General features: G+C 52.7%; 1 pseudogene; it reads left to right on the forward strand.

The window, feature by feature from the left end:
- Positions 1 to 411: 411 nt before the first annotated feature.
- The window catches only part of LOC131278914 (FERM and PDZ domain-containing protein 2-like), a 104,620-nt pseudogene continuing 77,117 nt past the window's right edge, over positions 412 to 27,914 (forward strand).

The raw sequence follows: 27,914 nt of genomic DNA on the forward strand, positions 1-27,914 counted from the left end.
TGAGTATAATCTTCCCAATAGTTCCACTTCCAGACGGCACAAGGCAGCTCAGCGAGGGCAAGTGGGCGCCCTGTGCCCAAGGTCTCCCCCTCTAAGGCAGGGCCCTCGGCTTCCAACCTTGGAGGGTGCGTGTCTTCTTTTTAGCCACCAGGTAGTGAATGTCGAATTAAGGGCCTGTGATAGGTTGAGGAATGGCCCCAAATATACCCACCCCTGGAACTTGTGAATGTCACCTTCTACTGCAAAAATAGGGGCTCTGCTGATGTGATTAAGGTGGGGAGATCATCCAGGGTCACCCAGGAGGCCCTAAATGCAACCAAAGTGTCCTTACGGGGGGAGCAGATCTGCGTCGGAGGAGGAGGCCGGGAGGCACGGAGGCAGAGAGGAGAGCACAGGGGCTCCACGCCAAGGATGGCGGGCGCCGCCAGAAGCTGGGAGAGGCGAGGGGTGGGTTTTCCCCAGAGCCTCTGGAGGTCAGCGGGACTTCACCCCCGCGATGCTGATTTTGGAGTTCATCCTCTGTGACTGGGAGAGGATACATTTCTGTGGTTTTAAGCCACTGTGTTTATGGTAATTTTGTCACAGCAGCCATAGGAGACTGATACAGGCCTCAGGACCAAATTCTGAGAAACAACATTTCAGGGGCAGTGAGAGGGAAAAAGGACGCTGGGAAACTTGGGGGATCCAGGAGTGCAGCGTGACGGGGGAGGGTTGTAGGAGGGGAATCGTTGCCAGACCTCTCGTCCCATCCAGTGTGGCTGTCCCTGGTCCACCACACCCCTTATCTCTGTGCAGTGGCGCCCTGAACTCCAGCTATGGGGGGCCTGAGCGGCCCCAGAGACTTGGGCCAGCTTTCGTCCCAGTGCGGGAATTTCTGCGAGAACGCTGGAAGTATTTAAGGCCAGAGGTCGTCGACAGTGCCTTGGTGGAGGCGAGGGAACGGGAGGAGGTTAATGAGGTCAGAACATCAGATGTGTCTAAAGTCACACAGTTCAAAAGACACGGCACGACACAGCAGTCAGGAGAGGACGGGCGGAGAAGCCAGCACGCGACGTACCTGTGAAGAATCGTGGGTGGCAAATGCACCTGCGCGTCCTCGGGTACGCGGGCCCACCCGCAAGCTGGAGCTCAGTGACCGTCGCTGAGCGGCCGCCGGGGACGTGGACACCGGGCCCTTGGGGCGGGGAGAGCAGGCCTGAGTATAGCTTTTGCTTGGAAACCGTCTGAGCTAACCCCAGGGACTCCACGAGGCATGGAGAGGGTGGCCCTCGGCGCCGTGAGCTCCCGCACCCCTTCAAGCGTGCCCAGAAAGCAAAGCGGCTTCTGCCCGGCTTGGCGCAGTGGGCCGCGTGAGTCCTGCCAGCTAGCGGAGAGAACAAGCCCCTTCTTGGGTTAAATCCCACCCTGGTTTCCTCTTGCCCCCAAGTAAAAGCCAAACCCCTGCCCGTCTGGCTGGTTTCGCTCCCTGTTCCCCCACTCTCCGTGCTCCTGCCTCGTCAGCCCTTCCACGCCCTGGGTTTTGTGCCTGCTGCTCTTTCCACCTGGAAGGTCATTGCCAGGCCTGGCGCCTTCCCCTCCTGCCAGGTTCGGCTCAAACGTGACCTCCCCAGGTCTCTGCTAAGGGGTCCCCTGCTAAGGGGTCCTCTGCTCAGAGGCGTGTTCAGGGGCCTCGTCTTACTTTTCCTTTAGAGTCTTTTGCATTCTCTGGAATTTTCCGGTTGGTCTCTCTGCTCCTTTCGCTCTCCCTCTCCATGCTCCCACCGGAGCACAGCCTCCCAGGGCTGGGAAGGGTGTTCTCCATTCTATTTGCAGCACAGATTGGAAAATGTATTTTGGTCCTTGGTAAGTATTTGTGTTTTAGGGTTCTAGAACCAGCAGGACACACATATACACATATGTAATGTAAAATGATTTATTCAAGGAATTGGCTCATGTAACCATGGACATTGATGGATATTGGCAATTCCAGATTATGTAGGTTGAAAACTCAGATAAAGGCGATGTTGAATTCCTCAGGAGATGCTGGCTGGCTGAAGTCGAGGCAGGAATTCTTCTGACTTCTGAAATCCTCAGTTATGGCTTAAAGACCTCCAACTGCTGGGTGCAGAGACTCCCTTCATTGGTGAAAGCAGTCTCTTTTGTTGATTGTAGATGCAATCCAGTGTAGATGCAATCAGCTCACTGTAGTTGCAAATCCATCTATGGAATACACTCTCAAGAATACACTTGGCCAAAAAACTGGACACCATCCCTTAGCCAAGTTGACACATGAACCTACCCATCACAATCTGTCAAATAAATGCACGATGGGGGCTATGAGTCAGGATGGCCTCAGAGCAGAGGCTCAGGGCTGCTGTCACCATGGCCCAAGTTGGGGGGAGGCCCAAGGAGAAGCACCAAAGAGCAAGCACATAACGCGAGCTTCTAGCCCGCGCCAGCCCGGTGGTGAGGGCGACAGGAGTCCCTCAGAGACGGGGCTGCACCCCAGCATGGGAAGTCACCAAAGGGGCCCGGGGAAGCTCCTGGTGGGAAGGGGGGCCTCGGGGGAAAAGGAGACTGTTCAGCCCTGAGAGGACCCCAGAAGCTTTCAGAAGGTGGAGTCAATTCAGCAGAGGCCTTGGGCCACGGAGGTGAGGTCCAGGAAAGGGCTAGAGATGAGGGCAGGGCCGTGGAGCCCCCCTAAGGCTGTGCCGCCGTGCGGAGCATCCCACCAGCTGCTGGACGGGCCTCATCTGGGCGGGGGGATGACTCTGCTCTTAAGACAGCTCAAGATGCCTCTTATAACCAGACCAGTCAGAAAAGCTGGAGAGAGGCCAGGGGTGTCACAGTATGGTGGGGAAAGGCTGATGTCTGCTTTCTAGTCCAAGATCACGGACTCTAAAACACTTCACATCATCTCCAGGGACTGCACGGTGTGGTGGTAGAGGGCACTGCCTCAGGAACCAGCCGTGTGAGCTCAACTCCTAGCTGCAGGAGCCCAGGAGAACCTCTGGCCTTCTCGGACCCTCAGTTTCCTCAACTGTGAGATGGGCATGCTGACAGTCCCATTTCAAATGGCTGTTGGCAGGAGTCAAAGAGCAGTGGCCAGCAGCCAATCAGCACGATGGAAATGTTGGCCTGTGCTGTTAGCAGAGTCGGCTCTGAAATGGAATTTGCAACATTATGCACAGGTAACTACACCACTGTGAAATGGAGTTGGTCCATGGAGGGGGGGGGGTGGCTGGTGGGCTGGAGTCCCTGGAGCGGCTCCCAATAGGCCCCTCCCCCGCGGGCCTCTCCAACAGGCAGCTGCACACAGGGGTGGTGAGGGCTGCCGGCCGAATGCAGACCCCGAGATGCTCCCGGGGTACCCACACTCTCCAGGCCCCACCTCAGCCCTGCGGGCAGATGGCAGCAGTCAGCTGCCACCCCGGGGCCAGTCACGGGGGAGTTTGTGCAGAAAAGTGGCATGCTGGCATTTCTTTCCGCAGCAGGGCCACACGTGTGAGTCAGGACAGTGGGTTGATGGAAGTGGAAGGGAAGGACAGTGGAGAGCTGGCCGGCACTGGCCTCTGGCTTGTGGTTGAGCTCGAGGCGGAAGGTGTGCTTGTGGCACTTCTGGGAACAGGAACGGCTGGAGCGTCAGGCCTCAGGGGACTCCTCAGCGCTGACGACCCAGGGGTCTTGACTGCCCACAGCCGCCGTCTTGCGGTGCCCTCGATGGCAGGTGCACCTTCCCTCTACCCTCGATGGAAAGAAGAAATGGTCGGGCCTCGCCGCTGCTTGGACTCTGTTCACAGAATTTCAGGATAATCCTCTTCAGAGCAGTTTAATATAACTGATAAAAAGTGTCAAGTTCATATTTTGAGAAGAGGGATGGAAATGGAATACATTTTTTCTGGATTTATTAAAAGATGCTTTTAGCAGGGCAGCATTTGAAATGGTTTTAATCTTTTTATCAGAAACATAGACAGAAAACGGTATAAAGAAACATGTAGCTTCATGAGCTAGTGCAAGGCAGACGCCTTTGTAACCATCAGCCGGGCCACGAGATAGAAATTTGCCGCCCTCTCCGGAAGCTACGGCAGGGCTTCCTAACACGGGGTCCGAGATTCATAAACACATGACTCTAAGGGGACGTGTCGGTGTGGGTGTGATAGCGCTATGAAATAATACACAGGATGTGGGGACCTAGTAAGGGGTCCATCGTTGTCACCTGATGGCAAAGGGGCCTTGAGACAGAGGAGGTTAAGAACCCCTGCTCAGGGAAGCGACTTGGCCCAGTGGTTAGGGCGTCCGTCTACCACATGGGAGGTCCACGGTTCAAGTCCCGGGCCTCCTTGACCCGTGTGGAGCTGGCCCATGCGCAGTGTCCCCGTGTAGGGGAGCCCCATGTGCAAGGAGTGCTGTGCTACGCAGGGGTGTCCCCCACACAGGGGAGCCCCAAGCACAAGGAGTGCGCCCCGTAAGGAGAGCCGCCCAGCATGAAAGAAAGGGCGGCCTGCCCAGGAATGGCGCCGCACACATGGAGAGCTGACAACAAGATGATGCACCAAAAAGAAACACAGATTCCCATGCCGCTGACAACAACAGAAGCGGACAAAGAAGATGCAGCAAATAGACAAAGAGAACAGACAACCGGGGTCGGGGGGAAGGGGTGATAAATAAATAAATAAATAAATAAATCTTATAAAAAAAAACAAAAAAAAGAACCCCCACTCTACGGCCATCGCCCTACTGGCCCTCCGAGAGCAACCGCTACCCTGGCATTTGTACTCACTATTTCTATTTGTTTCTTTCTAGTTCTACCTCCTAAGTGTGTGTCCCTAGACACTACAGCTTAGTCTTACCTAATTAAAAAATTTTTAAATATTTTTACCTAGAGTCTCTCCCTCTATCCTTTTTTTTAAGTTATTAAGCTATAATGCACACACTATAAAATTCACCTTTGTAAGGTATATAATTCAGAAGTTTTAGTATGTTCACAAAGTTGCACAATCACCTCCACTAATTCCAGAATGTTGTCATCACTTGCTCCCCCAAAACCCTGACAACAACCCATATCCTTTAGCAGTTATACCCACTCCACCTCCCTCAAATCCTTGGCAACCACAAATGTACTTTCTGTCCCTATGGATATGGATGTGTCATATAAATAGTGTTTTGGGGTCATATATGTGGTCATTTGTGATTGGCTTCTTTCACTCAGCATAATGTTTCCAACGTTCAACCATCTTATAGTATTTCATTCCTTCTGCTGAATAATATTCCATTGTATGTATACACCACCTTTTTTTTAATCCAGTCTCAGTTAATGGATATTTGGGTTGGTTATTATATAATACTGTTGTGAACGTTCTGAACTTTCTTACACAGATTTTGTGTAGGCATATTTTCATTTCTCTTGAGTATATATCTAGGAATGGAATTGCCAAGTCCTGTGGTAATTCTGTGTTTAGCCTTTTAAGGAAATGTCAAACTGTTTTCCAAAGTGCCTATATTGATTTACATTACCACCATCAATGCATGAGGGCTCCAATTTCCCACATCCTTGCTAACACTTGTCATTGTCTGTTTTCTTTCTTTTTTTTTTTTTTTAACTATGGCCATCCTGTTCAATGGGAAGTGGTTTCTCCTTATTGTTTTAAATTTATGTTTCCCTAATGACTAATGGTGTTGAGAATCTTTTCATGTTCTTATTGGTTATTTTTCTATCTTTTTTGGAGAAATGTCTATTCAAATTCTTTGCCCATTTTAGTTGGGTTGTCTTTTGTTATTGAGTTGTAGTTCTTTATATATTTTGAATATTAGACCTTTACCAGATATATGATTTACAAATATTTTCTGTTGTTCTGGGCCTTGTCTTTGCACTTTCTTGATAGTGTTCTTGAAACATAGAGGTTTTTATTTGCAACGAAGGCCAATTTATCTCATTTTTTGCTCGTGCTTTGGCTGCTAGAAAGAATCCATTACCACATTTGTGGTCATGTAGGTTCTTTCTACATGTTCTTCAAAGAGTTTCTATATTTTTTTCTCTTACACTATACCTTTGATCCATTTTAAATTAATTTTTATATATAATATGAGGCAGGGGCCCAACTTCATTCATTTCAGTGTGGTTATCCAGTGGTCTTAGCACAATTTACTGAAAAGACTATTCATTCCCCATTGATTTGCCTTGCCACTCTTGTTTAAATCAATTGACCATAATTGCAAGCATATATTTTTGGATTCTTAATTTTATTTCATTGATCTATATGTCTATTATTATGCCAGCACCACACTTTCATGATTTCCTTAGTCTTGTTGTATGTTTTTAAATCAGAAAGTATGAGTTCTTGAAATTTTTTCTTCTTTTTAAAGATTGTTTGCAGATTCTGGTTCCCTTGCAATTCCTCTATGAACTTTAGAACCAGCTTGTCAATTTCTACTAAAAAAGGCAGCTGGGAGTTTGGTAAGGTTTGGTGATGAATTTGTAGGTTAATTTGGAGAGTATTGCCACTGAACTATATTGTCTTCCTATCCATGCATTTTTGTGTTCTTTCCATCTGTTTGGCTCTTCTTTAATTTCTTTCAATGATGTTTTATAGTTTTCAATGTATAAACTTTGTACTACTTCTATTAAATTAAATTATTTTATTCTTTTTGATATTTTGATTCATCTTATTGTGAATGAAATTATTTTCTTAATTTCTGTTTCACTTTGTTCATTGCTAGTATATAGAAACACAGTAGATTTTTATAATGATCTTGTATCCTGCAACCTTGTGGAACTTGTTTTTGGCTCTAGTAGTGTTGGTGTGGCTTCTTTGGGATGGTGACCATTTGTCCCTTACTCTTTGTATGGGCCATACTCTCTCATTTCTTTGCATTCTGCATAAATTTTAGTTGAAAACTGGACATGTTACCCTTGATACTATACTTAAACTTAGCCAAAAGGCCAAGAAGTGATGAAAACTGGACATTTTAAACAGCGTAATGTAAGATCTCTTGAAATCAGATTTTCACCCTCCCCAGGGTCTGTTGTTGGGTTGCGTTACTATTGTTGCTGGCCGATTAGTTACTTTCCTGAACGGTGTTGAAGTCTGTGTTCTTTGTCATCTGTGGTCCCTAAAGTCTCTCCTTGGCTAACTTAGCAGTCAGCTAACGATTGGGCAGAGGTTTCTTTAAGTGCCTGGAACCCATAAGGCTCCCTGCCTTGCCGAGGAACTTTGCGGGTGTTGGGGCATGTCCTTAACACTTAGCTAGGCAGTTCTCACCCCTGCCTTAGCCTTCACATCCTACTCACACAGAGCCTCATGGTTTGTCAGAAGCAAGAGCTTAGGGTCGTTTCAGGTTTTTCTTGAGCATGCGCACAGCCTTGGAAATGCACACATTCATGTAAGGAGTTCTGAAAAGGTTGATTCTGACAATTTTTGCCAACGTTCTCATTTCTTTTAAGGAGAGGATTTCAGAGGCCCTTACTCTGTTACACCCAATTACTTTACTTACTCTTTCCTGGCTTTATAATTTATTCTCTGAGGAGCACAGACTGTTTGACCTGCAGAGTTTTCCAAGTTCAGATTTTGCAATTGCCTGCTATCTGCAGTTCAACATGCCCTCCATCTTCTGAAGTTCATCAAAATTAGCTGTTAGTTGTGATATCTGATCTAAATCAGATTTGATTCCTTTAACAAGACTGTAAGTGTTGGTATGTTCTTAATAACAGAGGTACAATGTTTGAATTTTGAAGATAAATCTATAATGCAGTCAAATTTAGAGTGGCATATGCATTTATTTTTTAAAATAAAAAAACAGGAGCAAGCACAAATCTCACCCAAACAAGCCTAGACTCTTTGGAGTCTATTACATAAGAATAATTCAATATGCTGGTTTGCTGAGTCTCAAGTTTTTAATATCCAGCCTCATCTATAACTATAACAACTAGTAATATTCTAGTCATAGTATATTAATTACCTATCAGTGCTGGGTTACAGTTGCCTGATAATAATTGTAAAAGCTAACAATTACATAATGTTTGGTTTGTGCTAAGCACTTTTCTGACTTCTCCATATTTCATAAACTTCTCATTTGCCTCTACTTGGCCTGTGGTAAGTTGGGAATATAAAATACACAGTATCTACATTTTGTTCCTCCAATTCAGATGTGTTAGAAAGTGTTGACTGTATCATGGCCAAGAATCCCTAAATCCTCAATTTCAGTCTCTGCATTTTTAAAGCTTGCCCCAAAGTCTACAAGTAGGGAAATAATATCTTCTGCTTGAGTGCAACTAATCAAAGCTGTTCACCTCTGTAATTTAAGAATTTTGTCATCATCCTCCCCAAAAACCCATAACCATTAGCAGTTATTTCCTATTAGTCCTCCTGCAAACTCCTGGCAACCACAAATCTAGGTGATGGTAGAGTTATTGTGAAATGGTATATCTACCAAAGGAGCAGACATGCCAAACCAAGCCACTTCATACATGTGTGTATATTTGTGTGCACACACAGCAGCACATTTCCACATGGTGTCAGTGGTATGAGGCGTCTGACTCCAAATATGACTTGCCAGCCTGGATGTCCTTGAGCCAAGCAATCACACTTAGGGAAGCACCTGCCTCTGTGCGTGTGTGTGAGTGCTTTACGTGTATGTTCAGATTTATTGGTTAATGCTAACTTGTGTTCCAGGGTGACTGGTTGAACCAATTTGTACTTTACCCTGCAGTATGTGAGAGTTTCCACTGTTGCTGATAGCACCAAGTGGTGGCATATGATCTACTTTTCCCCATCTAGTTGGTTTGGAATTATTTTTTATTTTGAAATGGTTGTAGATTCACATACGGTTGTAAAAAGTAATACAGAGCATTCGCATGTTTCCTTTGCCTCATTTCTCTCAAACGCGGCTACTATAGTGTAAACATAACTATCCCAACTTGGATAATGACCTGTATGCATTCTGCTGATCTCACTCAGATTTGCCACTTTACTTGTGTGCATTTGTCTGTGTGTGTGTATTTCATTTTGTGTGACTTTATCACCAGTTCAAGTAACACCATTACAATCAAGATATGTAAAGCAGTTCCCTTAAGCACAAGGACCCCTCTTGTTTCCGTTTTATAACCACACCCACTTACCTCTCTCCTAATCCTTAATCCCCGGCAACCACTCATCTGTTCTCCATTTCTCCAGTTTTGTCATTTCAAGAATGTTGTATAAATGGAAGCATACAACCGTTTGGGGTTAGCTTTTTCCCCAGTCTAATTCTCTGGCAATTCATCCAACTTGTTTCATGTATTGATAAGTTACTCCTTCTTATTGCTGAGGAGGATGCCATGGTTTGGAGGTCCCTCAGCTTGTTTACCCCTTCGCCCACCAAAGGACATCTGTTTTTTTTCTGGTTTGGGGCCACACAAATAAAACTGTAATGGGCATTCACAGAAAGGTTTCTGCGTGCACATAAATTACAATTTTCTGAGTGCTATGGCTGAGTCATATGGTAGCAACACAATTGGTTCTGTAAAAACTTCCAAACTCTTTTCCAGCACAGATGCATCATTTTACATTCCCACCAGAAATATTTACGTGATCTAGTTTCTCTGCATCCTTGCCAATAATTGGTGTTGTCATGGTGCTTTATTTCAGCCGTTCTAATAGGTGGATGTGCTCTCTTATTGTGGGGCTAATTTGCATTTCCCTAATGGCTGGTGATGTTGAACATCTTTTCATGGGCTATTTTCCATCTGTATATCCTCTTGGGTGAAATGTGTATTCATGACTTTTGCCCATTTTCTAATTGCATTGTTTCCTTTCTTACTGGTGACTTTTAAGCCTTCTTTATATATGCTAGGTATGAGTGGATATGTAGTTTACAAGTTGTTTTCTTCCTGTGCATAGCTTGTCTTTTCTTCCTCTTAACAGGGTCTTTCTCAAAGCAAATATTTTAAAACTTGATGAGGTCTAGATAATCCATTTTTCTTTTTAAGGATCATATTTTTGTTGTCAAATCTAGGAACTCTTTCTCTAGTTCTAGATCACAAAGAGTTTCTCCTATGTTTCTTTCTAAAATTTATAGTTTTGTGTTTTACATTAAATCTAATATCCATTTTATTTAATGTTTATACAACATGAAATTTAGGCCAATGTTAAATTTTCTTCTATTGATGTAGCACTATTTCTTGAAAAGGTTGTCTATCCTCCATTACTCCAGAATTGCTATATTGAAATGACAGTTTTAACTAGCCGCACCATCCTAGGAGAATTTTACTGTATATATTTTTTCTAGTCATTAATTGAGTGGGCAAAAAATACATTCAATATTTTTGCATGATATTTATTTGGGGATTCAGGGATTTCCCATCTGAGAATCATAATCTTGTCCTTGTTTTTCCTTTAATAAGTAGCCTTTCACTATGGGTATAGAGAACTTAAAAAGTGGCTGAATGGGATGTGTAAAGTGTCAAGGCAAGTTGGAAAAAAAGGAGAAAAGCAAAAAAAAAAAAAAAAAGAAGGGCTAGGGCCTTAGCCTCCAAGCCTTCACCTTTTACCTGCACTACCCACCCTGCTTTCCTGCCTGCGATCCCTTCTTCCCAGGCTCATCGCCCAGGAAGCCTGACCAGTTCTGGAGCTGGCCCCGGGGAGTTGCCCACCGTGGTGGGGTCCTTTCCGCTCAAGAGATGAAGGCCCTTTTCCCTGGGTACTCCTCCTTTTCTTCCTGAGACGGGAGGAAACCAGCCCTAGAGGCTTCTGTAGAGCGCTGAGCAGGGGCACGTGGAAGGCTTGACTTGGGGGGGGGCCCACCCTGCCCGAACGCAACACCACGCCCGAAGCACTGGCCGTTGGCAGGACCCGTGACGTCGCTGGTTAGCAAAGGCCCGCCTGGCTCTCCCAGCTGGCCCCCGGCCCCGGCCCCGGGGCTCCCTGAGGATTGGCGGGGGCAGCTTGGTGGGATCAACTTCTGTGTGAGCCTCGGTCTACAGGACGGCGGCTAAGAAGCGCAGGAAGAGGAGCCCGTCGCCCTCACCGCCTCCTCCAGCTCCACTGCTGGATGCGGCGGGGAGTCTGCACTTCCCCTCACCCTGGGACTTCAGGGGGTTCTCCCTGCTGGGGCAGAGCCTGCAGACCCTCAGGGAAGGGGCCGGCGCTGAGTCCCGTTCTGCCTGCGGCAGGAGGGCAGATCACGCAGCCGTGGGCTGGAGGCAAAGCGGTGGTGCCCCCTCTCCTGGACAGAGGGTAGCTCTCGGCCGCCACTTGGGCGCCCTTCGGAAGGAGCCCGGCTCTTGGGTGCCCTTGTCCATTCATTCATCTAGTCATTTACCCGTGCATCTGGGAGTTGATTTATGGACATGTGCTCTGGCGCTGAGACCCAGCCGGCAGGGCTAGCCCCCGGCCGGCCCCCCTTTGCTCCACTCCTGGGCCTTGCTGGGCTGAGCAGGCCGAGACGCTGGACGGGACAGCAGCTTGCCCGTGGGCCCAGGTGCACTCTGCCCTGTGTCTCTGCAGGGCTGGCCCAGGTGTGCTCTGCCCTGTGTCTCTGCAGGTGCTGGCCGCGCCTCCGTGACGCTGCCCAGCGCCGTGCAGGCCTGGGGAGGACCTCGAAATACACGAAGCTGCAAAGGCAGGGAAGCCATGTGGGGTCTTAGAATCGCAAGGCGGGGAGCGCAGCGTCAGCAAGCACCCCAGACCGTGTCCCATCGGGGCATTTCCAGGCCAGGGTTTTTAAAGCAGACCAGGCAAGTCGTTTGTGGTTGGTGGGTATTTGGGGTGCTGCATTTGTCCTTCAGGTTAGGTAGCAGGCTGAGTTCTTTTTCTTACGGTTTGCCTTTTGTTGTTCAGATGTCCCTGGGTGTTTTGTTTTTCTCCCCAGGAGGCATCAGGACCTCCCAGGTGGGAGGTGGGTGCTCAGCCACTTGAGCCCGTCCACTCCCTCGCTGGGGTGTTGAGGAGACTGTGCCTGAGGCTTTGCAGACTCTGGTGGTTTGTGACACCTGAGACCTGCCTGAGAGCCACTTCCCACGTGGCCTCCCGCCTCCACTTAACTCTCTTAGCCCTAGAAACTGCATTTCGTTTTATTTCTAACAGTCTCCATGCTGGTGCAGGCGGGGGCTGCTCAGGGAGAAGGCTGGCTGCAGGCTCTCCGGCTGTCCCCTCCCGTGGGGAGGCTGGTCAGCCCCCAGGACTGGCAGCCACGCCCTGAAGGCGCTGCGGGTGACAAAGCTCACGCCATGGGAAAAGGGCAGGTTCACAAAGAAAGAGCCAAGGGCCCTAAGCGAGCCCCACAAGATGGGACACTACACCAGGCCACCAGGGCTGAGGGGGCAGCACCCACAACAAAGGGATACACTTTTTTTGATTGGGGGGCCCCTCCCCAGGTCTCAGACCCGGTGGGGGCAGCTGAGGCTGCAGCCCAGGGTGACAGCGAGCTCTCTGGATCACTGGGGCCAGCGGGGGTCCGCAGTCCCCCAGTGGGCAGAAAGGACCCCAGGGGCAGGGGTGATCGCTGGGTGTGGGCCAGGGGGCTAGCGTGGGGAGGGGGAAAGCTCTGGGGTGCAGGCGGGCACAGGTGGGGGCGCTGATGCCACAGGAAGCCCAGAGTGCAGCCTTGAGGGCTGCGCAAGAAGGGGGTGACCTGGCCAGGGCGCGTGGTGGGGTTCGCAGGACCCCCGGGGGACCCCAGCCGCACCGCTGGCCCTTCAGAAGTGGAGGGGGAGCTCCTGGCCTGGGCCGTGTCCCTCCAGCGCCCTCTGCTGGCGGGAAGGAGCGCTGCAGGGCGGCCGAGCAGGGAGTGACCATGACTGTGGAGTGGACAGACATCCGGACACCCAGGCGTCCACTCAGAAGTGGCCAGGGAAGGCGCAGGTCCCGGGCCTGTAGGAGCCCCCCTCCCCTCTGGTGGGCAGCTACAGCATCCCCGGGAGAGCGCTGCCTGGTCTCAGGCCTGTGCCCAGGGGTGTCCAGCTTGTGCCAATTTCCCGGTGGGCCTGACGTCCCTTTGTGCTTTACTTGGGCACCCCCAGCTGCCAAGGCCTCTGGGTGCAGGAGCTAGACACTACTTCCCCCATAACCTGTGCCCACCTGTGTGCAGGCCTCAGGGCTGTTCCCTGGCCTTGCTCACAGTCCAGCTGAAACCCCGGTCCCGCGTGGGGCCTGCCGGCCAGTCCCCGGCTGCTCTCGGGGGGGCCGGCCTCTGCCCTCCTGGTCGTCGCCTTGGTTTCAGGTTCCTCGGGCTACGTGGTCTGCCTTGGTCAGCCCTGCTCTCTGCGGCCGGAAGCCTGTCCTTCCAAGCCCATGTTTCCCACAGAGACTGCTCCTTTCAAGGCCCCTGAACAGCTGCAGGGACGCGACGAGGAGGGGGAGCCAGAGGCGGCTCAGGTAAGCGTGCAGGGCTCCGGCAAGGCCTGTGCCGGGCTCGGTGCCCCGGCTCCCAGCGCCGCCCTCGCTAGCCTGGTTCTGAATGGGTTAAAGACCGTTTTTCCCAGACTTCCCTTCCGGCAGCTTATGAGCTCCTGAACCAGCACCAGGCCATGTCCCCAAGCCCCAATTTCTACATCTGTGACCTGGGACTGATAACTGCCTAATCCATCAGGTTATTATAAATCTGCAAAAGGAAGTATGCCAAAGCTGGATAAGTGGCCTGGCACTGGTACCATCGGCCAGATGTCACAGAAACCCTAAAAGTGACCCCACAGGTCCTCGTCTAGCATTTACCCTAAGGTGTGAGCACAGGTTTACTCAGCAGCAGCAAGGTTTTATTTGCGTTGTTGGATTAGTCATAATTGGAAACAAGCTAAAGGAGACGTGGAACGTAAACAGCTATTGAAACGAACGTGGAAGTTTGTATAATGACCTGAAAAGGCATTTAATACACACAGTGTGGATAAGCACACACACGCAGGCTCTAAAAGCATGTACAGCAAGGTGTTTGCAGTGATTATCTCTGGACGGCAGCATCAGGGGTAATTTTGTTTTTCTCTCAATGGACATGTTTTGCTTCCAAATAGCAAGAAGTTCCAAAAGGCAATTTTTGGGTCTAATTTTAAAAAGAGGAAATTCCAAGGAAATAAAGAAGGCAGGCACACAGCACTGGGCGGGCTGCCCTGTGGGCGTTGAAGCAGGGGCTTCTGTCCTTCCATCCTTGGTGTTTCCAGGAAAAAGTGCAGATCTGGAAATTCTGCTCCTCTCAGGACATGTCCTGGCCGGGGGCTGCTTTTCTTTGGGGCTCTGAGGAGCACAGTAGGCCCATGGGTCTCCAAGTGGGATCATGGCTCCCTGTTGTGAGATCAGAGTCCCCTCCGCAGGGGCCCGGGAGCCTGGGCAGGGGCCCCAGGGTGCACAGTCGTGAGCTCAGAGTCCCTGCCACAGGGCCCTGGGACCCGGGCCGGGGCCCCAGGGTGCACAGAGGCTCTGGCGCTGCTCGGGGCTGCTCCCCCACCTGCTCAGCCTCATCTTTCTGGAAATGAGGGTGCAAAAGCTAAACGTCCCTGCTGTGGTGTCATATCCATCAATGGGACGGACAGCTGGTTTAGGGGAACAATTCTGGGCAAAGAAGAGGGCTAATTGGCCCATGTGACACTGAACACTTGCCCTACCCTAGAGATGCAAAAACAAAACCCACGTCCGTGAAACTCACAGGACCGCTCAAAAGCCACAGATCTTTCCGTGGCAAGTTTCATTCATTCAACATCTTCCCTCCAAAGTCTGCAGAATTCTTTCCTAAAAAGAGAGATCTTATGGGCACTGAGAAGCCCCACAAAAATAAAAAATGGACATTTGTGCCTCTGAGCACAAAGTGGTGAATGTCCAAATCATGTGAGTCTAAGTCCAGGTTTGAGGTCTGATTTGGGCAAGTCCCCTAACCTGCCGTTATTTTAATTTCCTCCTTTGTCAGGTTTAGGATAATGAAAATACCTACCTCACTGGTGGTTGTGAGGACTGAGTGAGTTTAATATGAGCAAAGGACGTAGAGCAAGGCCTAGGGATTGTAATTGCTCTGTGTGTAATACCGACAATTATTTTTATTCTTAGTACCATATTCAGGTACTTTTAACTTTATCCTCATGAGCTTTCAGGCAAAATACTCACTTTATAGATGGGGAAAATGAGGCTCAGAGAGGTCACACAATGCTATTCCCATCACATCAAACTTCTTCCAGACAAAATGTGTTGCTTTTTAATCAGGTTGAACTGTAGCATGTCAGATACAAATGTTTCTGTTTATAAGAACCACAGATGCGGTCACCCCTCGGGCTGAGGTGTGGTTTGCTGGCCTGGCGGGGGAGCAGCCGCAGTGGGCTAGGGTGGCTGGTCGGACTCACCGCCGCCCCTGGGGGAGGCTCGGCGTGGGCGCGGGGTGCCCTCGGGTCTCCCCTTCTCGGCGGCCGTGCTTCCGCGGCCGCCCCTCCTCCCGGATGGCGCCGCCCGGTGCCTGTGGGGCGGCGCCCTTCTTCTTCTTTCTCCCTGCGCGGGCGTGGGGCGGAGGGTTCCAGTCTGCCCTTTTCCCCTCCCCCGACGGCAGCAGCAGCCAGGCGTGGGCGGAGAAGTCCAGTCTGCCCTTTTCCCTTCCTCCGACAGCGGCGGCAGCCGGGCGTGGGCGGAAAAATCCAGTCTGCCCTCCACCCCGGCGGCGGCGGCCACCAATCCCTAAACCCTGCCCCTTCCCCCAGCAACGGCGGCGGCCAGTCCCTGACCGCCACCCCTCCCCCGTCCAGTGCCGCCCGCTGGCCTTTTGCCGGCGGCCGATCGGAGCGGGGCGTGGCTTCGACCGGTCGGCCTTCCCCAGCCCCTGTGGAGCTGTTGCCTCTCCCTCAGTGGAGTGGACTTGTGTGTTTACCTTGTCTCCGCGGTAGTTCTTCTGCCGTGCGCCCTCCAGTCCTGAGAGCCCCCGACAAGGGCCTGGCCTCCCTTGTCCCCAGTTCGTTGCCTGCTTCGCCGGGTGACCCCTTCATCGCCGGCTTCGCCGGGCGACCCCGTCAGCCGAACCGCGCAACCCCTTGTGAGACCGATCCCTCGTCTGCTGCCGGACCAACCCTTCGTCCCAGGTGGGACCGACCCTTCGTCCCAAGTGGGACCGACCCCTCGTCCAGAGCTGGACCGACCCCTCGTCCGCAGCCAGACCCCACCTCTACTGACCGAGCAAACTGTCGCACACAGATATAGATTTTCTTTACTTAAGAAGTCCTGGGCTTGGTTATCAGCTCAGCATTGTCATCAAGGTTCCAGACTATTTCCATTCCACTCTACTTAGCTACTAGTTTTTTTTCTTTAGGCTTGTTACCTCATGGTCACAAAATGGCTGCATGGTTCCATGAAGCACATCAGAGATTAAGGCAAGGACAATGGGAAAATATGGAATCAGTCACATTCAATCCCTCAGACTATAAAGCAGAAGCTTTCTCAGAAGCCTCTCCCTCCCCCAATGGACTTCCCTTACGTCTTTAGCCAAAACTGGGGCATAGTCACTGCCAGGAAGCAAATTTCTAGCTTTCCAGCCTCTACTGCAGTGTCTGCCACATGTGGGAAATGAATTGTTTTTTCCAGAGGGGACAAATCTAATCATGTGCTTTTTTCTCTCTCGGGCAGATGCAGGTCTATTCTTTAGGAATGACCCTCTACTGGTCAGCAGAGTTTCATGTTCCACCAAACCAGGTCTGTAACAAGATACTCAAAATCCCACCAGCTCGTGTCTTTGGGTTTCTCTGAAGGTTTTCTCCTGGGCAGGGACCACACCTAGTGAACATACGCACCCCTGCCCTTTCCTCCTGGGTTCTGGGCAGATATTGCCAATCAATCACAGAACGCCTTCCTGCTACACACCCTCTCCTTGTAGGTTCTGGGCAGACATTGCTAATCAATCACAGAACGCCTTCCTGCTGAGTCCACAAACAACCTCAGAATCCTGCTCAACATAGCATGTGAGGCATTTTGGGATTGGCAAGCAAGATGAGACTCATTTACCATCCCTGCTCAGAGGAAGTGGCAGGCTAGAGGAATTTATAAAAATGAGCCCCTCCTAAGGTGAGGTGCTTGCCTTAAAAGGTTCTCAACAAATTTGGGAAAGTGTTCCCTGCAATATCGCCCCTGGGTGATTTTTCGCAATTGTTCCTTAAAAGAGCATGAAGAAGCTTAAAGACAGAAGTGTTTCAACTTTTTTAGGTCTTTTTCTTTTGTATTTATTTTTATTTCCCCTCCCCCTTGCAGCTTGCTTGTTGTCCTCTGTGTCCATTCGCTGCGCGCTCTTCTGTGTTCTCGCAGACAACCCTCTTTTTGTTGCGTCACCTTGCTGAGTCGGCTCTCTGTGGCACCTGTGGGCCGGGCGGCACTCTGCAGCGTGCGGGTGAGCTCGCCTTCACAAGGAGGCCGCGGGATGTGAACCCAGGGCCTCCTGTATGGTAGATGGGAGTTCAACTGGGCCACAGTGCTTCCCTCAACTTTTTAAATGTTTAAACTTTATCATAGCATTTTGCAAAATTTTTTACTTTATCAGCATTTTACAAAATTTTTGAATATGACAAGCTGCCTGGCCGAATCCCAGTGAAAGCTGGTCTCTGGCTGGATCGGGGGCACTGGGCGTGGTGTGCATGTGTGAACTTTCATCTGAAACCTATAAAAACTTGTTAGAAACTAGTGCTGCAAGGGCATGTGCCGGAGAACACAGACCAGCAGCCCTCCCTCTCTCCCTCCCTCCTTCCTTCTCTCCTTCCTTCTTTCCTTCCTTCCTGACTTCCTGCCTTCCTGCCTTCTTCCTTCCTGCCTGCCTGCCTGCCTCCCTCCTTCCTTCCTTCCTCCCTCCCTCCCTCCCTTCCTTCCTCCCTCTCTCCCTCCCTCTTTCCTCCCTTCGTCTCTCCCTTCCCTCCTTCTGGCTTACCCTGCCCCTCCAATCCAACATCCAGGTGCTTCCTGCATGCTCTTCCTAAAGTAGACACCTGCCTACGTCCCTCTCTCTTGAACTCCTTCTTAGCTCCCCACTACCCAAAGGGTTTGCTCTACCTTCACAGCACACCCCTGTGGGGCCCAGAACAGGGCTCCCCACCAGGCTCTGGTTCCTCCTGGATTACTCCCATGGTCAGGGTCAGCTTAGACCACGTGGCCTGGGCAGTCCAAGAGGCCATGCTCCAGGCCTCACGCCTGGGCTAATCCTCTGCTGTCACCTCTTGGAATCCTTAACACTTTTGAAGGAGGGCCTGGCACTGCCATTTTGCCCTGGGCTCCGGCCCTGCCCTCAGTGGCCCTCCCTTTGGGGCCTCTGCCACCTCATTTATATCTCAGGATTTTGCTTCCATGGTTTTCCCTCCACCTGCAACTCAACCCCCGAAATTTCTCCTGGTCCCAGTTCCCTCCCCAGGACACTTCCTATGACCCCAGGCTGGGTCCTTCCCATGTCCTCCTGTCTCTCTAAGTGACAGTTGTCCTCGTGGGCTGTCAACCTCATCAAGGCAGGGGCTGTCCGCCCCCCTCTGTGCATCTGAGGACCTCTGCAGTCCCAGGCACGGGAGAGGCCCCTGATTTGCAAAAACTAAGATACAAATTCCCACCCGATGCCCCATGGCTAGAAACGGCTGTGCAGCCTTCACCTGGGTCGAGTGTGGCAGCACCTGAGCTCTGGTCTGAACCTGAGGCCTCCCTGCAAGGTAAGAGATGACAGGCTGCCCAGGCAAATCCCAGCGAGAGCTGGCCTCTGTCTGGGTCGGGGTCACTGGGCACAGGGGAAACCCTTTCTGGCCGGCGCCTGGTTTCCACAAGACTTCACTGCACATACTGGGGCTCTCTCTGCACCCCGAAGGGCATTGAGGCTTAAAAAGCAGCACAGCACACGGACCTGAGGCAGAGAACTGCTCAGCGGCGGGGCTGCGGTGCCGGAGCTCGGGTCTGCTCTGAAGCTGTCGAGGAGGCGCAGGCCCTGTGCTCCCCGTGACGAGCACGCCTGCCTCCCGTAGTCTCCGGCAGCCCCGGCGAGCGCCCCCCGGCAGCACGCCGAGGTCCGCACCGGCTCCTGCTCCCCAGCCGGGCGGCTCGGCCAGCCTGCGCACGGCCTTCTGCTGGCCACGTGTGGGGGCTTGCAAGCGGCGGCCACTGCCGTTGGTTCTGGAAGCCTGCTGCGCTCCCCAGAAGTGGCCGCTCACCCCGCCCCGCCTCCACGTCAGACGGCTGGTGGGCTTGGTCCTGGGCACCATCACCGTGGTCAGTGTAGACCTGCGCATCCCACCACGGTGGCCACGAGCCATGCGGGCTGTGTAGACCCGTGCACTCCACCACGGTGGCCACGAGCCACGCGGGCTGTTTAAATTTAAATGAGTCAAATTTAAATCAAGTAAAATGAAGTTAAGTTAGAAGGCCAATTCCTCTGTCATCTCGCCACATTTCAAGAGCTTGAGAGCCATTGAGGCCAGCAGCTCCCATATTGGATAGGGTAGATGATCTAGAACATTCTCATCACTAGTCCTAGTGAAAATCTTTAGACAAGTCCAGTTTCCTAACATGGCTACAACCCCTGAGATCTCTAAGAGTTCCTCTTGACATGAAAGCAATCATGTTTACTATCCGTAAGTCAGTTCACGTATCAAAATTTGACTCCAGTTTCCTACAGGTTGGGTGAGGCCTAGAACCAAATTTTGACAGATGAACTGCCTCACAGTTGATCAACATGGCTGTTTTCATGTCAAGAGACGCTACCAAGGCTCTCAGGGCTGTGAGCAAAGTCCCTGGCCACTCCCTCCCCTCTGCTCTCTCTGCTATCTTGTGCCCCACGGAGGGGTGCCGAGTGATGCTTGTCATGCGGCACTGTTTGCTGCCCTGTGCACTCCCCACTGCCTAGCAAGGGACCTGGCATACAGCAGGCATTTGACTTGCATTGGTTTTCCTCAAAGCAAAGCTGGAGACAGGGACCCTGTAAGTTGTTTGTTGGGGCTCCTAGTGTGTGTGTGTGTGTGTGTGTGTGTGTGTGTGTGATATGGCATGAGGAGAGGAGAGGGGAGAGGCTGAGCAGGGCGGTGGTCTCTAGTGGAGACGAGCCTCAGCCTGATCCTGCGGGGAGCTCCAGAGCCCGAATTTCACCCCAGATTGGTCCCCCTGGAGGCAAGGGCAGGGCTGGGATTGGGGGACTTAGGTATGGTATCGATGGTACACATTTTAAGGAGCTTTGCATTTTAGAAGAAGCAGAGGGAGGCAAGGCTAGAGACCAGCTGGGAGTTGAGGGACAAGCTGGAGAACGGAGACCACGACTGAAGCAGACGCCGTGAGGCTGGAGAGGAGGAGAGAGGTGGGGGTGCTGCCAACGAGGGGGCAGACCATGGCTCTCCCATGCTGTGCCCTGCCGGGAATCCTGTCCTTCTGGCGTGTGAACATGCTCCTGTCAATGGAGTCAGAGGCTTCATGGGCAAGGAGGGAATATTTATTTGAAAGACGTGAGGACGTCCACGGATGCCACTCACCTCTGCTGGACGCCACAGTGGCCTGCAGAGTTTCCGTCAGGGACGGATAACGTACATTTCCATCACTTATTCCACGTTCCTGGGACGCTGTGCTGGGCCACTACCATGAAGCGTCCACACAGGGCAATGCGGGGGGACAGGTAAGCCAGCAACTTAGAGACAGGTGAGGAGGGACCAAGGAAAGGCGGATAGAAGGACATCGACGGGGGCCCCGAGGGCAGAAGGAGGGCCACTGAGAAGTCGAGAGGAGGGCATCTGGGTGTGGCAGGCTCAAGGACGCTGGCCAGGGAGGCACAAGCTGCCCAGGAAGAAGCAGGAGAGCAGAGGCCCCTAGGAGGTGGGGGTGGGCGTGAGCTGCACATGGGCGGGTGGGCGAGAGTGCGTTCGGGTTGCTAGGGAGAAAGAATGCATCCTTGGGTGCACCTGCCACCCGGGCGTCGTGCCTGGCAGCCCACCTTGCATGTGTCCGTGGGCATGCCCCCTCCTGACCGTGGGCCGTGGGTACCCTTGACCTTCAGGTGGAGAGGAGAGTACTGGAAGACAGCTCCTGCGGCAGCAGGGCAGAAGGCACCTGTTCAGGAAGAGGTTGCACCTGGCCAGCAGTGCGAGCCTGCCGCCTCAGGCTCTGGGGCACCCCCGCCCCAGCAGAGGTGGATGCTGTCCCAAGCAACCTGTGGGTGGGTGGGTAGCTCCTGCTGTGACAGTGGAGATAGCCTGTGGCAGGTACACTCGTCCAGGAAGCCCTCCAGGTGAAACGGCTGAGCTTGGGACCGCTCTTGGTTCTGGGGAACACTTCATATGGGGATACACTATAATAGAATTATTTACCTCAAATTATGACCCTTTTTTAGTAAATTCCATCTAAGTTGATAAAACAAATTTTTAAAAAAAGCAAGAAAATTTCCCTGTAATGAGTTTCTAGGTGGAGTGAGAAGCCATTTGTAAAAGACTCTTTTTGTTATTCTCTTTTTTTTTAAGATTAATTTAATTTATTTATTTCTCTCCCATTCCCCCCACCCCCATTGTCTGCTCTCTGTCCATTAGCTGTGTGTTCTTCTGTGACTGCTTCTATCCTTATCAGCAGCACCGGGAATCTGTGTTTCTTTTTGTTGCGTCATCTTGTGTGTCAGCTCTCCATGTGGGTGGCACCATTCCTGGGCAGGCTGCACTTTCTTTTGTGCTGGGCAGTTCTCCTTATGGGGTGCACTCCTTGCACGTGGGGCTTCCCCACGCGGGGGACACCGCGGGGGACACCATGCTTCAGCACTGTGCATGGGATATCTCCACACGGGTCAAGGAGGCCCGGGGTTTGAACTGCGGACCTCCCATGTTGTAGGTGGATGCCCTAACCACTGGACCAAGTCTGCTTCCCTTGTTATTGCCTTAAATGCATTAAAAGAGTGGCTACTTGTCAACCAAATCTGAGTTTTAAAAAAAAATTAATGTTATTATTTGTTGTCCCTGAAACAAAGGTTCCCCTTGCTATTAGACTTCATCTCCTCACTACTCTGCCCTAAACCTCTGTTACCTCATTTTCTGCATGAGGAAACAGAGAGGTTAAGTAATTTTGCCAAGGCCACAGAGCTGGGAACTCGTGAAGCAGGTAGGCATGCTCCAGACCGCCTGATTCAATAAGGCCTTGCCCGTGGCCTCTGCTCCTGTCTTCCACTGTGCTGTTGGTTAGTTTCAGAGAAGGGCACAGAGACCCCAAGCTCCTGGGAATCCTCTTCAAGTGCCTCTGGATGCTCTCACTGCAGCCCCTTTGCTAACAGTAAGCGGCAAGGTGTATAGACTGCTGGAATCTTGGGGTGGGATAATGGTGTGGGCACCCCCACATTATGCTTTTTATGATCACTGATGGAAAGCCCTTTGCTTCTCCAGCAAAAGCAGACCCTACTCCATCAGCAGATGAAGAGGCCACATTTAAGAAGATTCAAAGCCAAGATGATGAGAGGGACCCAAGGGCAACTGTGTGGTCAGGTCATGTCTCCTTTGGGGAGCCAAGCTCAGCCTTGATTATAGAACACTAACCTGCTTTGATATTGTCTCAGCTATCTTTTGCCACACAATGTTGCGTAACAAGCAACCACAAAGCACATCTGTGATCTATTTAGCTCAGGGTTTTGAGGCTTGGTCATTGAAGCTGAGCTCAGCTGGAAGGTTCTTCTGCACTCTGCTGGGTGCCATCACGCAGTGGTAATCAGCTGCAGCTCACCTAGAATGATTTGCTTCTGGGCAGCCCTGACTCTTCTCCACAAAGTGTCTCTCTGCCCCAGGCTAGTCTGGAATTGCTCTCATAGTGGCGGCAGAGGCCTGAGGGAGAGCAAAGTGCACAGAACCTCTCCTAGTCTAGGCTCAGAACGGGTCTGCTCCCGCTTGCACCACATTCCATTGGCCACAGATTCAAGGGCTGGGGAAACAGATGCCACCTCTTAATGAGGAGGGCGGTATTGGGGATGGAAACCCCCCCAACAGAAGGCATGTTCAGGTCCTGTGGTGTGAACACATTTGTGAATGAGACTTTGAAGAGATCTGAAGCTAAGCTGTGCCCAAACTGAAGCAGGGGGGGCTTTAATCCAATATGGCTGAAGTCCTGAGAAGCAAAAGGAAATTGGACATGGAGAGAGAAGCCATGGGAGTAGCCAGAAGCTGGGAGTCAATGAAAGAAGGAAGAGAAAGGAGAACATGCTGCCATGTGCATTGCCATGTGACAGAGGAGCCCAGGAACCCCAATAATTCCCAGCGAGCCAGAAGACACTGACCCTGAAGGAGAGCAAGTCTTCTGTGCTCTGAAACCATAAGCCAATACCTTCCTGTTGTTAAGCCAACCCGTTGTGTGGTTTTTGTTTTAGCTGTGGGAAACTAAAAGAGCAGCCATTTCACATTGCAGAGGGTATAGATCAGTGTGAAGAATTGTGGCCAATTGTGCAATTATCTAACATAGATGCTTCAGTCCAATCAGAGCCTGCATATGTCCATAGCTTCCTGGACCTGGAGCCCCGGGCAGCGTGAAGCTTGAGGGATATGTTTATTTACATATTGATTGGTTGAGAAGTGTGACCCTGCTGTGTGCTCCCAGGGTTCAGCCAAGAACTTTGGCCATACTTGATGTCAAATACACAGAGAAGGCTGCCTTAGTTTGCCAGGGCTGCTGTAACAAAAGTCACACACACCGGTTAACTTAAACACCAGAAATTTATTTTCTCATGGTTGTGGAGGCCAGAGGTACAAAATCGAGACGTCGGTGGGGCTCTGCCTCCTTGCAAGTGTGCAGTGTGCTGGTGCTGGCCTGACTCAGTCCCTGGCTCGGCCTCTGCCCCTGTCCCCTGGCCATCTCTGTCCCATCACTCTCCTCCTACCGGGTCCACCTTCCCTCCACCCTGTTGGATTAAGGTCCACCTGACTTGGTTGGCCTTCCCTAACACCTTTAAAGATCAAATTTGCAAATGGGGTCACCCCACAGAAGCAGGTTAGAACCCGAACATGACTTTGTGGGGGACGTGATTCCACCCATAACAGACTTTAGCTAGGTACTGTAGAGTTCACGTCACCATGCTCTCCCCTGACATATAAAACTCTATTTTATTATTTTCCCAACGAAAACAAATTTTTTTCTTACTGGCCACATAACCAATATATGCTTATTAAAAAAAAAAATTGAACGATATGTAAAATTAGAAGGCAGAAAGTAAAAATCCCCATTGCCCACCCCAGGGCTTGTTTGGGAGCTGCTGGCTCCCAGGAGCAGAGAGCAGGGCTGTGGATGGCGGGGAAGTAGACGCAGGTGGAAGCCGGGTTCATCCACCTCAAACCTTGTCCCCACCACGTGGCTCCGCCACCTTAACGTCTCTCGGCCTCAGTTTCCTCGTCTGGGAAATGGAGATGGCCACTCCCTGCTGGGCTTCGGTTGGTGGCAGGAAACAGTGGCTCTAACCCGCCCAGCCCAGGCCCTGCCGTGGCAGGCGTTGGCTCGGTGGAAGCCACCACCTTGTTAGCGGCGTGCCCCCTTCTCTGACCATGGGCCAGCGCCCTCACAGGCAAAGTTCCCCAGAACCTTCCAGGGGGCCACACGGACAGCTCCGGATCTGCGCTCTCTGTGCCAGCGGGAGACTCCCAGCCACCAGCTCCTTCTCAGAGGGGTTTCCCACAAAGCAAGGACAAGGGAAGCCAACGGCAGCCTGAAGCAGACTCCCCATGGGGGCTGGGCAGTGAGCCATGGGGGGCCGGGGGAACTGGGGCCCACCTCCCTGGAATGGTGCCCCCTTGGCCCGGGGCTGGAGGCACCGGGCAGAGCTGTGCTCACAGTTGGAAGGGTCTGGACCCCTCATTTGTTCGCTATGATTGGGCCGAGGAGCTTTGGTGTGGTGCTTACATCTTGGTTTCCCAGCTCCAGAGCGGCGGGGTCACCGACACATCACCCCACTGGGCTGAGCTCAGCGTTCATGCTGATAACCTCTTTTGCCTCACAAAGCCGTCGCTCTGAGGATTAGCGGATCCCTTTGGGCACTGAAGCCCTGATCATAACACAATAACTGTTGCCCTCACCTGGGATACTGCACACGGACGCGCATTACCCAAGGCCCTTGGTAGAGAGAAGGTCCAGGCGAGGGACAGACGGATTTTTCTCCTGCCCCAGATGTCAGGCAATGCACCGTGGGCTCCCATGAATAGATCTGTGGATTTTTCTTTCCTTTTTAAGGCTCAGACTGAGATGTATTCAACTGGCCTAAAATAAACCTGAATTCAGGTCAAGAGGTGTTTATGGCATAGCCTGAGCCTGGCAGGTGCTGAGGTGCCAGATGCTGTGTGGGTTTAAGGTTGCAGATGACAGGGTCACCCCACAGGTGGGCCTGTGGGCCTGGGTGGGGGCCCAGGGCGGTGTGGGACAAGAGCCCTGAAAAGCAGGGCAGAAGGTACTAACCTGGGTATATAAGGTCCACTAACACCCGGGCTCCTTGCGCAAAGGGAGCGGATTTGCTCACGGACAAGGAGGGTTTTAGGGAGATGGATTTGGCTGCAGATGGAGTTCAGGGAGAGGAAGTGGCTTTCGGATTCGGCGGAGATGCAGGAGCAAAGCTAGAGGACAGCGGGGGAGGAGAGGCTCTCCCTTCTGGTTGGTAAACAGGGTCCATTTCAGAGGATGTGGGTGCAGTGGTGCCAGGCCCCCCAGGCCAGGCTGGGGGACCCCGGCTCCCTGCAGGCCAGTGGGCTCTGCTGAGGGCCCAGCTTGCTGGGGGTGGGATGTCCTCCTGGGCCAAGGGGGCCTGCTGGGGGCCGCCCTGGTGCCCGGTGCCACGGCCACTCCCTCGAGACGTGACCGGTCCTTGGCTGAAGCCGGTCAACCCGGCAGTGCCATGAGGACAGTGGCACCCCTGGGGTGGGGACAAGCCCCTCCCGGGTGGGCTGTTCCCCAAGGGTCTCTGCAGGGGCTCCTCTCCGGGCTGCAGGACCCTTTGGGGAGCCCTGGGGAACACCAGATGCTCTGAGGAGGTGGTCAACTGTCTGTCTGTCTCAGGGACCTGCTTACAGCCCTGCTCGAATTAGAGGCTGAGCAGCCCCCCTCCCAACCTCAGCACAGGCCCCTGTGCGGGTCCCACTCCTGCCCAGCCCCCCCCACAGCACCCCAGGGTGACACCCACCCAGGCGCAGGGGGGCTTGGGCAGAGGTGGCCGGCCCAGGAGGCTTTGCTTCCCCACCACCCCTTTGGGAACTTTCCCAGGCCCAAGCCAGACCCCAGCTAGAGTGGTGGCCGCCTGGCTCAGGGGTCCCCAGGGGGCTCCTGGCACTTGAGAACCGCCCCCCAAGTTCCGTTCCTTCCTGGTCTGTGACTCGGCTTGTTTTTCAACCTCCTGGAGCCTCAGTTTACTCACCCGTAAGGCGGGTGGAGACTCTGCACCCCGCAGGACATGGGAGCTCAGTAACGACGGGGATTAAGGGGCTCCCCTGGTCCCATGGAGGACGCTGGTGGCCCACAGCCTCCCGCGCTCACCCCGGAGTCAGGGTCCAGAGCTAGGGCAGGCTTTCCGTTGGATAAAAGGGAAACTCTCTAACCACGTGAAAACGAGGGCCTCACTGCTTAACCGGGGGCGGTGGGGCGGTGGGATCCCGTGCAGACGGCAGAGGAGCAGGGTCCCGTGCAGACGGCAGAGGAGCGCACGAAAGGCAGGGTCCACGGAGCGGCCTCCACGCCCTGGCCAGGGGCAGCAGGAAGGCTACCTGGGCCGCTCTTGCCCCCGGGGGCCGCGCCGGCGCTGGCCATGACGGGCTGCTCTGAGGTTCCGGCTCCATGAGAGCTGGGGGACGTAGGAGGCACGTTAGGGTTCAGCTGGCCCACGTGGCGCGAGCCCGAGCAGTTCCATCTTGGGCGTCCGCGTGACGTTTAATCCCCCGAATCAGCATCTAAAGGTGTTTATGTTTTTCAAGAAAACCCCTTTTATTGCCTACAAGATGTGTTGGTATAGATAATGCATTTTATCATTTTGCTGTGTATGAAAGACACTGTCGCTGCATGTGAATTATGAGCCTTATAAAGGAAGGAACCCCCGTTCCCCACTTAAGAACAAGAGGCTCGCCAGCATTATAGTCCACCTGTAAGACGTCCCAGCCGAGCTGTGGCCTCAGCCCAGGCGAGCCGCATGTCCTGCCCGCGCTGGAGGACGGGGCCGGGGGGCGGGGGCAGGCGAGCCGGTGAGGGGGTGCAGGCCCTCGGCAGAGTCTCCAGCCCTGTGGCCCCTGCCTTCCATGCCTTCAGTGACTCTGAGGTGTCTCCCCAGCTCTCCAGGCCCGAATCTGTCCTGCTGGCTGCAGAGGCCCTGGCAACCTTGCATCTGCCCAGCTCCGTTGTGGTAACTGGGATTTCGAGGGGGTGGGAGCTGCCAGGTTGGGTGGGCCCAGCTGGCCGGCTGAGCTCAGGGTGGGCTCTAGAAGGTGGCAGGCCAGGGGCTGCTCCTTGTGCCTGGCCCTGGGTGGGGGGCTTACTCTCTCCCCCCGACGCCCACTGAGACGGCGCCAGGTCCTGCCGCAGCTGCTCGTTCCCTTCCCTCGGTGCTTCCCTTCGCCTTGGAAAGGAGCCCTCTGCAACTCCTGGCCAAGTCCAGGAAACACTCTTAAGGCTCTGCTGTGTGTCAGGAACTATTCTAGGCACAGGATCCATGATGTGAGCAAACGCCCTCTTCCCTCTGCATTTAGCAGGGGACACAGAGGACAATCAGCTGCATTGCATGAGAGGACGCCATCCCAGCCAAGAGGCAGGGGTGGAGCAGGGCTGGGGATGGCGGGGAGCCAGGAAGGCGGCTCCCTGGGGGTGCCTGGGGAGTGGAGACCAGGATGGAGAGAGGGGGTGGGCCATGTGGGCTTCTGGGGGTGAGCAGCAGGCAGGGGAGCAGGTGCCCCACGGCCTCGGCACCTGCTTCTCAGAGCTGCCCTTCGGGAGCGCAGCAACTGCTGGTCTGAGCCATGACTGCCCGAGGACACGGCTGGGCCCTCTTCTGTCCTGTACCTCCTTTTCCAACCCCCCATGTGCAGCTGGTGC

This window comes from Dasypus novemcinctus, chromosome 6 (assembly GCF_030445035.2).
Source record: "Dasypus novemcinctus isolate mDasNov1 chromosome 6, mDasNov1.1.hap2, whole genome shotgun sequence".
In the NCBI taxonomy this organism is placed as follows: Eukaryota; Metazoa; Chordata; class Mammalia; order Cingulata; family Dasypodidae; genus Dasypus; species Dasypus novemcinctus.